Raw genomic sequence first — 16,913 nt, 5'->3', positions numbered from 1 at the left:
TTAAGAACAATATTCGCAAGGAACGGATTGCCAGAACAGATATGTTTGGACAACGGACCACAGTTTGTGTCGGAAGAATTCCAAAAATTCTTAAAGAAGAATGGGGTGAAACATTATACCTCTGCCCCATATCATCCGGCGACAAACGGGTTGGCCGAGAGATTTGTCCAAGCATTCAAAAAGGCAATAAAGGCCATGAACGATGATCAGATTCCGTTACAACACAAGGTGGACAATTTCCTAATGGCATATCGAAACGCCGCTCATGCAGTGACTAACCAAAGTCCTGTCATGATGTTTTATAACAGGAGGTTGCGGTCCAGTTTGGACTTGTTAAAACCAAATGTGCGGAGGGAAGTGGAAAACAAACAGTTCCGGCATATTAATAACAAGTCCAATCGAAGTTTCGATGTCGGACAACCAGTGTTGGCAAGGGGCTATGGAAACGAAAAATGGCAGTCCGGAACAATTCGGGCCAGACAAGGACCTCTGATGTACACAGTAGATATTGGTAACAATGTGATAAGGCGTCATGCGGATCAACTGGTAGAATCAAGAGCAAGGGTCGAACCCATGGTTGCGACAGAGACAACTGTGGAAGACGTTAATGAACCTGAAGCTTCTACCTCGGCAGGGACTGTACCTGATGATGACGTCCAATACATAGGAAACCAACAAGAAGAGTCACCTCAGCAACAAGAATCAGAGACCACTGAAAGGCGTTATCCAATCCGAATCAGAAGGCCTCCTGAGAGACTGAACCTTTGAACTGTTTATACCTGAAGTTATATATGTATATATGTTATTATGTTATGTTAAATGGGGATATGACTGTTAAGCTAAAAAGGGAGGATTGTGGTGTATGTAACCTGTTCCACCTTAAGAGAACTTAAGCCTGTTCCACCTTAAGAGATGTACTACTTTCTCTGGCTGCTGTATACGTAATACCGGTGGTGACCACCGGTATATAAGTACTGTGTAGTGATATTGTATTTAGTATAGTCCTGACCTCCAACTAGTAAAGACCTATTGATACTTTATTCTTGTAGTCTGTGTTAGTAATTAATCTTAGTGCAACTGGAACACACAGACATAACAGACTGGTCCCGGGGTTTGAATGGTCCCAAGGTTTTGTCCGGTCACCGGGGTTTGACTGGTTCCCGGGGTTTGAATGGCCCCCAGGTATGACTGGTTTCCGGGTTTTCTCTGGTCACCGGGGTTTTGACTGATCCCCAGGGTTTGAGCGGTCCCCGGGGTTTGACCAGTCCCCGGGGTTTGTCTGGTCCCCGGGGTTTGACTGGTCCTGGAGGTTTGACTGGTCCCCGGGGTTTGACTGGTCCTGGGGGTTTGACTGGTCCTGGGGGTTTGACAGGTCCCCGGGGTTTGACCGGTCCCCGGGGTTTGACCAGTCCCCGGGGTTTGACCGGTCCCCAGGGCTTGACTTGTCCTGGGGGTTTGACCGGTCCCCGGGGTTTGACTGGTCCTGGGGGTTTGACAGGTCCCCGGGGTTTGACAGGCCCCCGGGGTTTGACCGGTCCCCGGGGTTTGACTGGTCCTGGGGGTTTGACTGTTCGCCGGGGTTTTGACCAGTCCCCAGGGTTTGACTGGTCCCCGGGGTTTGACAGGTCCCCGGGGTTTGACCGGTCCCCGGGGTTTGACCGGTCCCTGGGGTTTGACTGGTCCTGGGGGTTTGACAGGTCCCTGGGGTTTGACACGTCCCCGGGGTTTGACCGGCCCCTGGTGTTTGACTGGTCCTGGGGGTTTGACTGGTCGCCAGGGTTTTAACCGGTCCCCGGGGTTTTACTGGTTCCCGGGGTTGCAATTGTCTCAGGTGTTTGACTGTTCCCAGGGGTTTGTCTGGTCCTGGGGCTGGAAGGGTCTCACGGGTTTGACTGGTCCCGGTGGTTTGACCAGTCCCAGGGACTGAATGGTCCCTGTGGTTTGACTGGTCCCAGGGCTTTGACTGGCCCCCGGGGTTTGACTTTTCCCCAGGGTTTGAGTGGTCCCTGGGGTTTGACTTTAACCCGGGGTTTGACTCATACCGAGGTTTGACTGGTCCCCGGGGTTTGACTGGTCCCCGGGGTTTGACTTTTCCCCGGGGTTTGACTGGTCCCGGGGGTTTGACTGGTCCCTGGATTTTGACCGGTCCCCAGGTTTTGAATGGTCCCCGGGGTTTGACTGGGCCCGGGGGTTTGACTGGTCCCTGGGGTTTGACCTCTCCCTGGGGGTTTCAGTGGCCCCGGGGTCTAACTGCTCCCCGGGGACGGACAGGTCCCGTGGTTTGACTGGTCCCCAGGGATTGAAAGGCCCAGGGGTTTGACTGGATCGCAGGGTTTCTCTGGTCCCCGAGGTGTGAACGGTCCCGGTGTTTGACTGTTTCCCGGGGTTTGACCAGTCCCCGTGTTTGACTGGTCCCCGGGGTTGGACTGGTCACCTGGGTTTTAATGGTCCCTGGGGTTTGACTGGTCGCGGGGTTGGACCATTCCCCAGGGTTTGACTGGTCCCGGGGTTTGACAGGTCCCGGGTTTTGACTGCTCCCTGGTGTTTGACTGGTCACAGGGCTTTGACTGGTCCCCGGTTTTGACTTTTCCCCAGGTTTTGACTTTCCCCAGTGTTTGACTGGTCGCGGTGTGTTACCAGACCCCGGGGTTTGACTTTTCCTTGGGGTTTGACTGGTTCCGGGGGTTTGATTGGTCTCCGGGGTTTGGGGTTTGTCTCGTCTCCGTGGATGGACTGGTCCCGGGGTTTGACTGATCCCCGGGGTTTGACTGGCCCCCGAGGTTTCACCGGTCCCAGGGGTTTGACTGATTCCTGGGGTTTTGCCAGTCCCCAGGGTTTGTCTGGTCCCTGAGGTTTGATTGGTCCAGGAGTTTGACTGGTCCCAGTGTTTGACCGGTCCCCAGGGATTTGACTGGACCCGGAGGTGTGACCAGTCCTGCAGCTTTGACTTGTCGTGCGAGTTTGACTGGTCCCAGGGGTTTGACAGGTCCCGGGGGTTTGACTGGTCCCCGGGGTTTGACTGGACCCGGGCGATTGTCCAGTCCCACGGGGATTGACCGGTACTGGTATTTGATTGGTCCCCGGGGTTTGACTGGTCCCGGGCGATTGTCCAGTCCCGCGGGGATTGACCGGTCCTGGGATTGGACTGGTCCCCGGGGGTTTGAACGGTCCCCGGGTTTGTCTGCTCCAGGGGGTTTGACCGGTCCCGGGGGTTTCACTGGTCCAGGGGGGTTGACTGCTCCCGGTTGTTTCACTGGTCCCGGGGTTTTGAATGTTCCCCGGGGATTAGTGTCTTTACATCAGGTGCTGGCGAGTCCGGGTTTAGTGTCTTTACATCAGGGGCTGGCGAGTCTGGGATTAGTGTCTTTGCATCAGGTGCAGGTGAGTCCGGGATTAGTGTCTTTACATCAGGTGCTGGCGAGTCCGGGATTAGTGTCTTTGCATCAGGTGCTGGCTTGTCCGGGATTAGTGTCCTTACATCAGGTGCATGCGAGTCCTGGATTAGTGTCTCTGCATCAGGTGCTGGCGATTCCGGGATTAGTGTCTTTGCACCAGGTGCTGGCGACTCTGGGATTAGTGTCTCTGCATCAGGTGCTGGCGATTCCGAGATTAGTGTCTTTACATCAGGTGCTGGCTAGTCGGGATTAGTGTCCTTACATCAGGTGCTGGCGACTCTGGGATTAGTGTCTTTGCATCAGGTGCTGGCGTGTCCGGGATTAGACTCTCTGCATCAGGTGCTGTCGAGTCCGGGATTAGTGTTTTTACATCAGCTGCTGGCGAGTCCGTGATTAGTGTCTTTGCAGAAAGTGCTGGCGTGACCGGGATTAGTGTCTCGGCTTCAGTTGCTGGCAAGTCCGTGATTAGTGTCTTTACATCAGGTGCTGGCGAGTCCGGGATTAGTGTCTTTACATCAGGTGCTGGCGAGTCCGGGATTAGTGTCTTTACATCAGGTGCTGGCGGGTCTTGGATGAGTGACTTTGCATCAGGTGCTGGCGATCCTGGGATTAGTGTCTTTACATCAGGTGCTGGTGAGTCCGGGATTACTGTCTTTGCTTCAGGTGCTGGCGAGTCCGGGATTAGTGTCTTTACATCAGGTGCTGGCGAGTCCGGGATTAGTGTCTTTACATCAGGTGCTGGCGAGTCCGGGATTAGTGTCTTTACATCAGGTGCTGGCGGGTCTTGGATGAGTGACTTTGCATCAGGTGCTGGCGATCCTGGGATTAGTGTCTTTACATCAGGTGCTGGTGAGTCCGGGATTACTGTCTTTGCATCAGGTGCTGGTGAGTCCGGGATTAGCCTATTTACATCAGCTGCTGGCGTGTCCGGGATTAGTGTATTTACATCAGGTGTTGGCCTGTCCGGGATTAGTGTCCTTACATCAGGTGCTGGTGTGTCTGGGATTAGAGTCTTTACATCAGGTGCTGGCGAGTCCGGGATTAGTGTCTTTGCAGCAGGTGCTGGCGTGTCCAGGATTAGTGTCTTTGCATTAGGTGCTGGTGATCTGGGTTTATTATCTCTGCATCAGCTGCTGGCGAGACCGGTATTAGTGTCTTTACATTAGGTGCTGGCGAGTCCGGGATTAGTGTCTTTGCAACAGATACTGGCATGTCAGGGATTAGTGCCTTTACATCAGGTGCTGGCGAGTCCTGGATTAGTGTCATTGCATCAGGTGCTGGTGAGTGCGGGATTAGTGCCTTTACATCAGGTGCTGGCTAGTCCGGGATTAGTGTCCTAACATCAGGTGCTGGCGAGCCCTGCATTAGTGTCTCTGCATCAGGTGCTGGCGATCCGGGTTTATTCTCTCTGCATCAGGTGCTGGCGAGTCCTGGATTAGTGTCATTGCATCAGGTGCTGGTGAGTCTGGGATTAGTGTCCTTACATCAGGTGCTGGCGAGTCCGGGATTAGTGTCTTTACATCAGGTGCTGGCTAGTCGTGATTAGTGTCCTTACATCAGGTGCTGGCGAGGCCGGGATTAGTGTCCTTACATCAGGTGCTGGCTAGTCGGGATTAGTGTCCTTACATCAGGTGCTGGCGAGGCCGGGATTAGTGTCCTTACATCAGGTGCTGGCGAGTCCGGGATTAGTGTCCTTACATCAGGTGCTGGCGAGTCCGGGATTAGTGTCCTTACATCAGGTGCTGGCGAGTCCGGGATTAGTGTCCTTACATCAGGTGCTGGCGAGTCCGGGATTAGTGCCAGTGCATCAGGTGCTGGCGAGTCCGGGATTAGTGTCCTTACATCAGGTGCTGGCGAGTCCGGGATTAGTGTCCTTACATCAGGTGCTGGCGAGTCTGGGATTAGTGTCTTTACATCAGGTGCTGGCGAGTCCGGGATTAGTGTCTTTACATCAGGTGCTGGTGAGTCCGGGATTAGTGTCTTTACATCAGGGGCTGGCGAGTCTGGGATTAGTGTCTTTGCATCAGGTGCAGGTGAGTCCGGGATTCGTGTCCTTGCATCAGGTGCTGGCGAGTCCGGGATTCGTGTCCTTGCATCAGGTGCTGGCGAGTCCGGGATTAGTGTCTTTACATCAGGTGCTGGCGAGTCCAGGATTAGTGTCTTTACATCAGCTGCTGGCTAGTCCGGGATTAGTGTCTTTACATCAGGTGCTGGCGAGTCCTGGATTAGTGTCTCTGCATCAGGTGCTGGCGAGTCCGGGTTTAGTGTCTTTGCATCAGGTGCTGGCGACTCTGGCATTAGTGTCTTTGCATCAGGTGCTGGCGAGTCCGGGATTAGTATCTCTGCATCAGGTGCTGGCGATTCCGGGGTTAGTGTCTTTACATCAGGTGCTGGCGAGTCTCGGATTAGTGTCTTTAGATCAGGTGCTGGCGAGTCCGGGATTAGTGTCTTTAGATCAGGTGCAGGTGAGTCCGGGATTAGTGTCTTTACATCAGGTGCTGGCGAGTCCGGGACTAGTGTCTTTGCATCAGGTGCTGGCGAGTCCGGGATTCGTGTCTTTGCATCGGGTGCTGGTGTGCCCGGGATTATATTCTCTGCATCAGGTGCTGTCGAGTCCACGATTAGTTTCTTTACATCAGGTGCTAGCGATTCCGGGATTAGATTCTCTGCATCAGGTTCTGTCGAGTCTGGGTGTAGCATCTTTCCATCATCTGCTGGCGATTCCGGGATTAGATTCTCTGCATAACGTGCTGTCGAATCCGGGATTAGTGTCTTCACATCAGGTTCTGGCGTGTCAGGGATTAGATTCTCTGCATCAGGTGCTGTCGAGTCCGGGATTAGTGTTTTTACATCAGCTGCTGGCGAGTCCGGGATTAATGTCTTTGCAGCAAGTGCTGGCGTGACCCGGATTAGTGTGTCGGCATCAGTTGCTGGCAAGTCCATGATTAGTGTCTTTACATCAGGTGCTGACGAGTCCGGGATTAGTGTCTGTACATCAGGTGCTGGTGAGTCCATGATTAATGTCTTTACATAGGGTGCTGGCTAGTCCGGGATTAGTGTCCTTACATCAGGTGCTGGCGAGTCCGGGATTAGTGTCTCTGCATCAGGTGCTGGTGAGTCCGGGATTCGTGTCGTGGATCAGGTGCTGGCAAATCCGGGATTAGTGTCTTTACATCAGATGCTGGCGAGTCCAGGATTAGTGTCTCTGCATCAGGTGCTGACGAATCCGGGATTAGTGTCTTTACATCAGGTTCTGGCGTGTCCGGGATTAGATTCTCTGCATCAGCTGCTGTCGAGTCCGGGATTAGTGTTTTTACATCAGCTGCTGGCGAGTCCGGGATTAGTGTCTTTGCAGCAAGTGCTGGCGTGACCGGGATTAGTGTCTCGGCATCAGTTGCTGGCAAGTCCATGATTAGTGTCTTTACATCAGGTGCTGGCGAGTCCGGGATTAGTGTCTGTACATCAGGTGCTGGCTAGTCCATGATTAGTGTCTTCGCATCAGGTGCTGGCGAGTCCGGGATAGTGTCTTTACCTCAGGTGTTGGCGAGTCCGGCATTAGTGTCTTTACATCAGGTTCTGGCAAGTCCGGGATTAGTGTCTTTGCATCAGGTGCTGGCGAGTCCGGGATTAGTTTCTTTGCATCAGCTGCTGGCGAGTCTGCGTTTAGTGTCTTTGCATCAGGTGCTGGCGAGACTGGGAATATTGTCTTTGCATCAGGTGCTGGCGAGTCCGGGATTAGTGTATTTACATCAGGTGCTGGCGAGTCCGGGACTAGTGTCTTTGCATCAGGTGCTGGCGAGTCCGGTATTCGTGTCTTTGCATCAGGTGCTGGTGTGCCCGGGAGTATATTCTCTGCATCAGGTGCTGTCGAGTCCGCGATTAGTGTCTTTACATCAGGTGCTAGCGATTCCGGGATTAGATTCTCTGCATCAGGCCCTGTCGAGTCTGGGTGTAGCATCTTTACATCATCTGCTGGCGATTCCGGGGTTAGATTCTCTGCATAAGGTGCTGTCGAATCCGGGATTAGTGTCTTTACATCAGGTTCTGGCGTGTCCGGGATTAGATTCTTTGCATCAGGTGCTGTCGAGTCCGCGATTAGTGTTTTTACATCAGCTGCTGGTGAGTCCGGGATTAGTGTCTTTGCAGCAAGTGCAGGCGTGACCGGGATCAGTGTCTCGGCATCAGTTGCTGGCAGGTCCATGATTAGTGTCTTTACATCAGGTGCTGACGAGTCCGGGATTAGTGTCTGTACATCAGGTGCTGGCGAGTCCAGGATTAGTGTCTTTACATAGGGTGCTGGCTAGTCCGCGATTAGTGTCCTTACATCAGGTGCTGGCGAGTCCGGGATTAGTGTCTTTAGATCAGGTGCTGGCGAGTCCGGGATTAGTGTCTTTACATCAGGTGCTGGCGAGTCTGGGATTAGTGTCTTTGCATCAGGTGCTGGCGAGTCCGGAATAGTGTCTTTACATCAGGTGCCGTCGAGTCCGGGATTATTGTCTTTACTTCAGGTGCTGGCGAGTCCGGGACTAGTGTCTTTACATCAGGTGCTGGTGTGCCCGGGATTATATTCTCTGCATCAGGTGCTGTCGAGTCCGCGATTAGTGTCTTTACATCAGGTGCTAGCGATTCCGGGATTAGATTCACTGCATCAGGTTCTGTCGAGTCTGGGTGTAGCATCTTCACATCATCTGCTGGCGATTCCGGGATTAGATTCTCTGCATAAGGTGCTGTCGAATCCGGGATTAGTGTCTTTACATCAGGTTCTGGCGTGTCCGGGATTAGATTCTCTGCATCAGGTGCTGTCGAGTCCGAGATTAGTGTTTATACATCAGCTGCAGGCGAGTCCGGGATTAGTGTCTTTGCAGCAAGTGCTGGCGTGACCGAGATTAGTGTCTCGGCATCAGTTGCTGGCAAGTCCATGATTAGTGTCTTTACATCGGGTGCTGGCGAGTCCGGGATTAGTGTCTCTGCATCAGGTGCTGACGAATCCGGGATTAGTGTCTCTGCATCAGGTGCTGGCGAGTCCGGGATTAGATTCTCTGCATCAGGTGCTGACGAATCCGGGATTAGTGTCTCTGCATCAGATGCTGGCGAGTCCGGGATTAGTGTCTTTACATCAGATGCTGGCGAGTCCGGGATTAGTGTCTTTACATCAGATGCTGGCGAGTCCGGGATGAGTGTCTCTGCATCAGGTGCTGACGAATCCGGGATTAGTGTCTCTGCATCAGGTGCTGGCGAGTCCGGGATTAGTGTCTCTGCATCAGATGCTGGTGAGTCTGGGATTAGTGTCTTTACATCAGATGCTGGCGAGTCCGGGATTAGTGTCTCTGCATCAGATGCTGGCGAGTCTGGGATTAGTGTCTTTACATCAGATGCTGGCGAGTCCGGGATTAGTGTCTCTGCATCAGGTGGTGGCGAGTCCGGGTTTAGTGTCTTTACATCAGGTGCTGTCGAGTCCGGGATTAGTGTCTCTGCATCAGGTGGTGGCGAGTCCGGGATTAGTGTCTTTACATCAGGTGCTGGCGAGTCCGGGATTAGTGTCTCTGCATCAGATGCTGGCGAGTCTGGGATTAGTGTCTTTACATCAGATGCTGGCGAGTCCGGGATTAGTGTCTTTACATCAGGTGCTGTCGAGTCCGGGATTAGTGTCTCTGCATCAGGTGGTGGCGAGGCCGTGATTAGTATCTTTACATCATGTGCTGTCGAGTCCGGGATTAGTGTCTTTACATCAGATGCTGGAGAGTCCGGGATTAGTGTCTCTGCATCAGGTGCTGGCGAGTCCGGGATTAGTGTCTCTGCATCAGGTGCTGGTGATTCCGGAATTCGTGTCGTGGATCAGGTGCTGACGAATCCGGGATTAGTGTCTTTACATCAGATGCTGGCGAGTCCGGGATTAGTGTCTCTGCATCAGGTGCTGACGAATCCGGGATTAGTGTCTTTACATCAGATGCTGGCGAGTCCAGGATTAGTGTCTCTGCATCAGGTGCTGACGAATCCGGGATTAGTGTCTTTACATCAGGTTCTGGCGTGTCCGGGATTAGTGTCTTTACATCAGATGCTGGCGAGTCCGGGATTAGTGTCTCTGCATCAGGTGCTGACGAATCCGGGATTAGTGTCTTTACATCAGATGCTGGCGAGTCCGGGATTAGTGTCTCTGCATCAGGTGCTGACGAATCCGGGATTAGTGTCTTTACATCAGATGCTGGCGAGTCCGGGATTAGTGTCTCTGCATCAGGTGCTGACGAATCCGGGATTAGTGTCTTTACATCAGGTTCTGGCGTGTCCGGGATTAGTGTCTTTACATCAGATGCTGGCGAGTCCGGGATTAGTGTCTCTGCATCAGGTGCTGACGAGTCCGGGATTAGTGTCTTTGCATCAGGTGCTGACGAGTCCGGGATTAGTGTCTTTCCATCAGGTGCTGGCGAGTCCCGGTTTAGTGTCTTTACATCAGGGGCTGGCGAGTCCGGGATTAGTGTCTTTACATCAGGTGCTGGCGAGTCCGGGATTAGTGTCTTTACATCAGATGCTGGCGAGTCCGGGATTAGTGTCTCTGCATCAGGTGCTGGTGATTCCGGGATTCGTGTCGTGGATCAGGTGCTGACGAATCCGGGATTAGTGTCTTTACATCAGATGCTGGCGAGTCCGGGATTAGTGTCTCTGCATCAGGTGCTGACGATTCCGGGATTAGTGTCTTTACATCAGGTGCTGGCGAGTCCAGGATTAGTGTCTCTGGAGCAGGTGCTGACGAATCCGGGATTAGTGTCTTTACATCAGGTTCTGGCGTGTCCGGGATTAGTGTTTTTACATCAGCTGCTGGCGAGTCCGGGATTAGTGTCTTTGCAGCAAGTGCTGGCGTGACCGGGATTAGATTCTCTGCATCAGGTGCTGTCGAGTCCGGCATTAGTGTTTTTACATCAGCTGCTGGCGAGTCCGGGATTAGTGTCTTTGCAGCAAGTGCTGGTGTGACCGGGATTAGTGTCTCGGCATCAGTTGCTGGCAAGTCCATGATTAGTGTCTTCGCATCAGGTGCTGGCGAGTTCGGGATTAGTGTCCTTGCATCAGGTGCTGGCGAGTCCGGGATTCGTGTCTTTGCATCAGGTGCTGGAAAATCCGGGATTAGTGTCTTTACATCAGCTGCTGGCAAGTCCGGGATTAGTGCATTTGCATCAGGTGCTGGCGAGTCCGGGATTACTTTCTTTGCATCAGGTGCTGGCGAGTCCGGGATTAGTGTATTTACATCAGGTGATGGTGAATACGGGTTTAGTGTCTTTGCATCAGGTGCTGGCGAGTTTGGGAGTAGTGTCTTTACATCAGGTGCTGGCGAGTCCGGGATTAGTGTCTTTACATCAGGTGCTGGCTAGTTCGGGATTAGTGTCCTTACATCTGGTGCTGGCGAGTCCGGGATTAGTGTCTCTGCATCAGGTGCTAGCGAGTACGGGATTCGTGTATTTGCATCAGGTGCTGGCGAGTCCGGGATTAGTGTCTTTACATCAGGTGCTGGCGAGTCCGGGTTTAGTATCTTTACATCAGGGGCTGGCGAGTCTGGGATTAGTGTCTTTGCATCAGGTGCTGGCGAGTCCGGGATTAGTGTCTTTGCATCAGCTGCTGGCGAGTCCGGGATTAGTGTCTTTACATCAGGTGCTGGTGAGTCCAGGATTAGTGTCTCTGCATCAGGTGCTGACGAATCAGGGATTAATGTCTTTACATCAGGTGCTGGCAAGTCTGCGTTTAGTGTCTTTGCATCAGGTGCTGGCGAGTCTGGGATAAGTGTCTTTACATCAGGTGCTGGCGAGTTCGGGATTAGTGTCTTTACATCAGGTGCTGGCGAGTCTGGGATTAGTTTCTTTGCATCAGGTGCTGGCGAGTCTGCTTTTAGTGTCTTTGCATCAGGTGCTGGCGAGACTGGGAATATTGTCTTTGCATCAGGTGCTGGCGAGTCCGGGATTAGTGTATTTACATCAGGTGAAGGTGAATACGGGTTTAGTGTCTTTGCATCAGGTGCTGGCGACTTTGGGAGCAGTGTCTTTACATCAGGTGCTGGCGAGTCCGGGACTAGTGTCTTTGCATCAGGTGCTGGTGTGCCCGGGATTATATTCTCTGCATCAGGTGCTGTCGAGTCCGCGATTAGTGTCTTTACATCAGGTGCTAGCGATTCCGGGATTAGATTCTCTGCATCAGGTTTTTTCGAGTCTGGGTGTAGCGTCTTTACATCATCTGCTGGCGATTCCGCGGTTAGATTCTCTGCATAAGGTGCTGTCGAATCCGGGATTAGTGTCTTCACATCAGGTTCTGGCGTGTCCGGGATTAGATTCTCTGCATCAGGTGCTGTCGAGTCCGGGATTAGTGTTTTTACATCAGCTGCTGGCGAGTCCGGGATTAGTGTCTTTGCATCAGGTGCTGTCGAGTCCGGGATTAGTGTTTTTACATCAGCTGCTGGCGAGTCCGGGATTAGTGTCTTTGCAGCAAGTGCTGGCGTGACCGGGATTAGTGTCTCGGCATCAGTTGCTGGCAAGTCAATGATTAGTTTCTTTACATCAGGTGCTGACGAGTCCAGGATTAGTGTCTTTACATAGGGTGCTGGCTAGTCCGGGATTAGTGTCCTTACATCAGGTGCTGGCGAGTCCGGGATTAGTGTCTCTGCATCAGGTGCTGGTGAGTCCGGGATTCGTGTCGTGGATCAGGTGCTGGCAAATACGGGATTAGTGTCTTTACATCAGGTAGTGGCGAGTCCGGGATTAGTGTCTTTACATCAGATGCTGGCGAGTCCAGGATTAGTGTCTCTGCATCAGGTGCTGACGAATCCGGGATTAGTGTCTTTATGTCAGGTTCTGGCGTGTCCGGGATTAGATTCTCTGCATCAGGTGCTGTCGAGTCCGGGATTAGTGTTTTTACATCAGCTGCTGGCGAGTCCGGGATTAGTGTCTTTGCAGCAAGTGCTGGCGTGACCGGGATTAGTGTCTCGGCATCAGTTGCTGGCAAGTCCATGATTAGTGTCTTTACATCAGGTGCTGGAAAATCCGGGATTAGTGTCTTTACCTCAGGTGGTGGCGAGTCCGGGATTAGTGTCTTTACATCAGGTGCTAACGAATCCGGGATTAGTGTCTTTACATCAGGTGCTGGCAAGTCCGGGATTAGTGTCTTTGCATCAGGTGCTGGCGAGTCCGGGATTAGTTTCTTTGCATCAGGTGCTGGCGAGTCTGCGTTTAGTATCTTTGCATCAGGTGCTGGCGAGACTGGGAATATTGTCTTTGCATCAGGTGCTGGCGAGACTGGGAATATTGTCTTTGCATCAGGTGCTGGCGAGTCCGGGATTAGTGTATTTACATCAGGTGATGGTGAATACGGGTTTACTGTCTTTGCATCAGGTGCTGGCAAGTTTGGGAGTAGTGTCTTTACATCAGGTGCTGGCTAGTCCGGGATTAGTGTCCTTACATCTGGTGCTGGCGAGTCCGGGATTCGTGTCTTTGCATCAGGTGCTGGCGAGTCTGGGATTAGTGTCTTTGCATCAGGTGCAGGCGTGTCCGGGATTAGTGTCTTTACATCAGGTGCTGGCTAGTCCGGAATTCGTGTCCCTACATCAGGTGCTGGCGAGTCCTGGATTAGTGTCTTTACATCAGGTGCTGGCGAGTCCGGGATTAGTGTCTCTGCATCAGGTGCTGGCGAGTCCGGGATTAGTGCCTTTACATCAGGTGCTGGCGAGTCCGGGATTAGTGTCTTTACATCAGGTGCTGGCGAGTCCGGGATTAGTGTCTCTGCATCAGGTGCTGGCGAGTCTGTGATTAGTGTCTTTACATCAGGTGCTGGCGAGTCTGGGATTAGTGTCTTTACATCTGGTGCTGGCGAGTCCGGGATTAGTGTCTTTACATCAGGTGCTGGCGAGTCCGGGATTAGTGTCTTTGCATCAGGTGCTGGCGAGTCCGGGATTAGTGCCTTTACATCAGGTGCTGGCGAGTCCGGGATTAGTGTCTTTACATCAGGTGCTGGCGAGTCTGTGATTAGTGTCTTTACATCAGGTGCTGGCGAGTCTGGGATTAGTGTCTTTACATCAGGTGCTGTAGAGTCCGTGATTAGTGTCTTTACATCAGGTGCTGGCGAGTCTGGGATTAGTGTCTTTACATCAGGTGCTGTAGAGTCCGTGATTAGTGTCTTTACATCAGGTGCTGGCGAGTCTGGGATTAGTGTCTTTGCATCAGGTGCTGGCGAGTCCGGGATTAGTGTCTTTACATCAGGTGCTGTAGAGTCCGTGATTAGTGTCTTTACATCAGGTGCTGGCGAGTCTGGGATTAGTGTCTTTGCATCAGGTGCTGGCGAGTCCGGGATTAGTGTCTTTGCATCTGGTGCTGGCGAGTCCGGGTTTAGTGTCTTTACATCAGGTGCTGGCGAGTCTGGGATTAGTGTCTTTGCATCAGGTGCTGGCGAGTCCGGGATTAGTGTCTTTACATCAGGTGCTGGCGAGCCCGGGACTCGTGCCTTTGCATCAGGTGCTGGCGAGACCGGGATTCGTGTCTTTGCATCAGGTGCTGGTGTGCCCGGGATTATGCTCTCTGCATCAGGTGCTGTCGAGTCTGGGAGTAGCGTCTTTACATCAGCTGCTGGCGATTCCGGTATTAGATTCTCTGCATGAGGTGCTGTCGAATCCGGGATTAGTGTCTTTACATCAGGTTCTGGCATGTCCGGGATTAGATTCTCTGCATCAGGTGCTGTCGAATCCGGGATTAGTGTTTTTACATCAGCTGCTGGCGAGTCTGGGATTAGTGTCTTTGCAGCAAGTGCTGGCGTGACCGGGATTAGTGTCTTTACATGGTGTGCTGGTTAGTCCGGGATTATTGTCCTTACATCAGGTGGTGGCGAGTCCGGGATTAGTGTCTTTACATCAGATGCTGGCGAGTCCAGGATTAGTGTCTCTGCATCAGGTGCTGACGAATCCGGGATTAGTGTCTTTACATCAGGTTCTGGCATGTCCGGTATTAGATTCTCTGCATCAGGTGCAGTCGAGTCCGGGATTAGTGTTTTCACATCAGCTGCTGGCGAGTCCGGGTTTAGTGTCTTTGCAGCAAGTGCTGGCGTGACCGGGATTAGTGTCTCGGCATCAGTTGCTGGCAACTCCATGATTAGTGTCTTCGCATCAGGTGCTGGCGATTTCGGGATTAGTGTCTTTACATCAGGTGTTGGCGAGTCCGGGATTAGTGTCCTTACATCAGGTGCTGGCGAGTCCGGGATTAGTGTCTCTGCATCAGGTGCTGGCGAGTCCAGGATTCGTGTCTTTGCACCAGGTGCTGGCAAATCCGGGATTAGTGTCTTTACATCAGGTGCTGGCAAATCCGGGATTAGTGTCTTTACATCAGGTGCTGGCGAGTCCAGGATTCGTGTCTTTGCACCAGGTGCTGGCAAATCCGGGATTAGTGTCTTTACATCAGGTGCTGACGAATCCGGGTTTCGTGTCTTTGCATCAGGTGCTGGCGATTCCGGGATTAGTTTCTTTGCATCAGGTGCTGGTGAGTCTGCGTTTAGTGTATTTGCATCAGGTGCTGGCGAGACTGGGATTATTGTCTTTGCCTCAGGTGCTGGTGAGTCCGGGACTAGTGTCTTTACATCAGGTGCTGGCGAGTCCGGGATTAGTGTATTTACATCAGGTGATGGCGAATACGGGTTTAGTGTCTTTGCATCAGGTGCTGGCGAGTTTGGGAGTAGTGTCTTTACATCTGGTGCTGGCGAGTCCGGGATTAGTGTCTCTGCATCAGGTGCTAGCGAGTCCGGGATTCGTGTCTTTGCATCAGGTGCTGGCGAGTCCGGGATTAGTGTCTTTACATCAGGTGCTGGCGAGTCCCGGTTTAGTGTCTTTAAATCAGGGGCTGGCGAGTCTGGGATTAGTGTCTTTGCATCAGGTGCAGGTGAGTCCGGGATTAGTGTCTTTACATCAGGTGCTGACGAGTCCGGGATTATTGTCTTTGCATCAGGTGCTGGCGAGTCTGGGATTAGTGTCTTTACATCAGGTGCTGGCGAGTCTGGGATTCGTGTCTTTACATCAGGTGCTGACGAGTCCGGGATTAGTGTCTTTACATCAGGTGCTGGCAAGTCCGGGATTCGTGTCTTTACATCAGGTGCTGGCAAGTCCGGGTTTAATGACTTTGCATCAGGTGCTCGCTAGTCCGGGATTAGTGTCTTTACATCAGGTGCTGGCGAGTCCGGGATTCGTGTCTTTACATCAGGTGCTGGCGAGTCTGGGTTTAGTGTCTTTACATCAGATGCTGGCGAGTCCGGGATTCGTGTCTTTGCATCAGGTGCTGGCGAGTCCGGGATTAGTGTCTTTACATCAGGTGCTGGCGAGTCTGGGATTAGTGTCTTTGCATCAGGTGCAGGTGAGTCCGGGATTAGTGTCTTTACATCAGGTGCTGGCGAGTCCGGGATTAGTGTCTTTACATCAGGTGCTGGCGAGTCCTGGATTAGTGTCTCTGCATCAGGTGCTGGCGAGTCCGGGTTAAGTGTCTTTGCATCAGGTGCTGGCGACTCTGGGATTAGTGTCTTTGCATCAGGTGCTGGCGAGTCCGGGATTAGTGTCTCTGCATCAGGTGCTGGCGATTCCGGGATTAGTGTCTTTACATCAGGTGCTGGCGAGTCTCGGATTAGTGTCTTTAGATCAGGTGCTGGCGAGTCCGGGATTAGAGTCTTTACATCAGGTGCTGGCGAGTCTGGGATTAGTGTCTTTGCATCAGGTGCTGGTGAGTCCGGGATTAGTGTCTTTACATCAGGTGCTGTCGAGTCCGGGATTAGTGCCTTTACATCAGGTGCTGGCGAGTCCGGGACTAGTGTCTTTGCATCAGGTGCTGGCGAGTCCGGGATTCGTGTCTTTGCATCAGGTGCTGGTGTGCCCGGGATTATATTCTCTGCATCAGGTGCTGGCTAGTCCGGGATTCGTGTCTTTGCATCAGGTGCTGGTGTGCCCGGGATTAGATTCTCTGCATCAGGTTCTGTCGAGTCTGGGTGTAGCGTCTTTACATCAGCTGCTGGCGATTCCGGGGTTAGATTCTCTGCATAAGGTGCTGTCGAGTCCGGGATTAGTGTCTTTACATCAGGTTCTGGCGTGTCCGGGATTAGATTCTCTGCATCAGGTGCTGTCGAGTCCGGGATTGGTGTTTTTACATCAGCTGCTGGCGAGTCCGGGATTAGTGTCTTTGCAGCAAGTGCTGGCGTGACCGGGATTAGTGTCTCGGCATCAGTTGCTGGCAAGTCCATGATTAGTGTCATCGCATCAGGTGCTGACGAGTCCGGGATTAGTGTCTTTACATCAGGTGCTGGCGAGTCCGGGATTAGTGTCTGTACATCAGGTGCTGGCGAGTCCAGGATTAGTGTCTTTACAAAGGGTGCTGGCTAGTCCGGGATTAGTGTCTTTACATCAGTTGCTGGCGAGTCCGGGATTAGTGTCTCTGCATCAGGTGCTGGCGAGTGCGGGATTCGTGTCGTGGATCAGGTGCTGGCAAATCCGGGATTAGTGTCTTTACATCAGGTGGTGGTGAGTCA

The sequence above is a fragment of the Somniosus microcephalus genome, unplaced genomic scaffold (genome assembly GCF_052327205.1).
Source record: "Somniosus microcephalus isolate GS21.2 unplaced genomic scaffold, FLI_Smic_1.0 unresolved_chr6, whole genome shotgun sequence".
NCBI classification, from domain to species: Eukaryota; Metazoa; Chordata; class Chondrichthyes; order Squaliformes; family Somniosidae; genus Somniosus; species Somniosus microcephalus.
Note: the sequence above shows the minus strand (reverse complement) of the source record.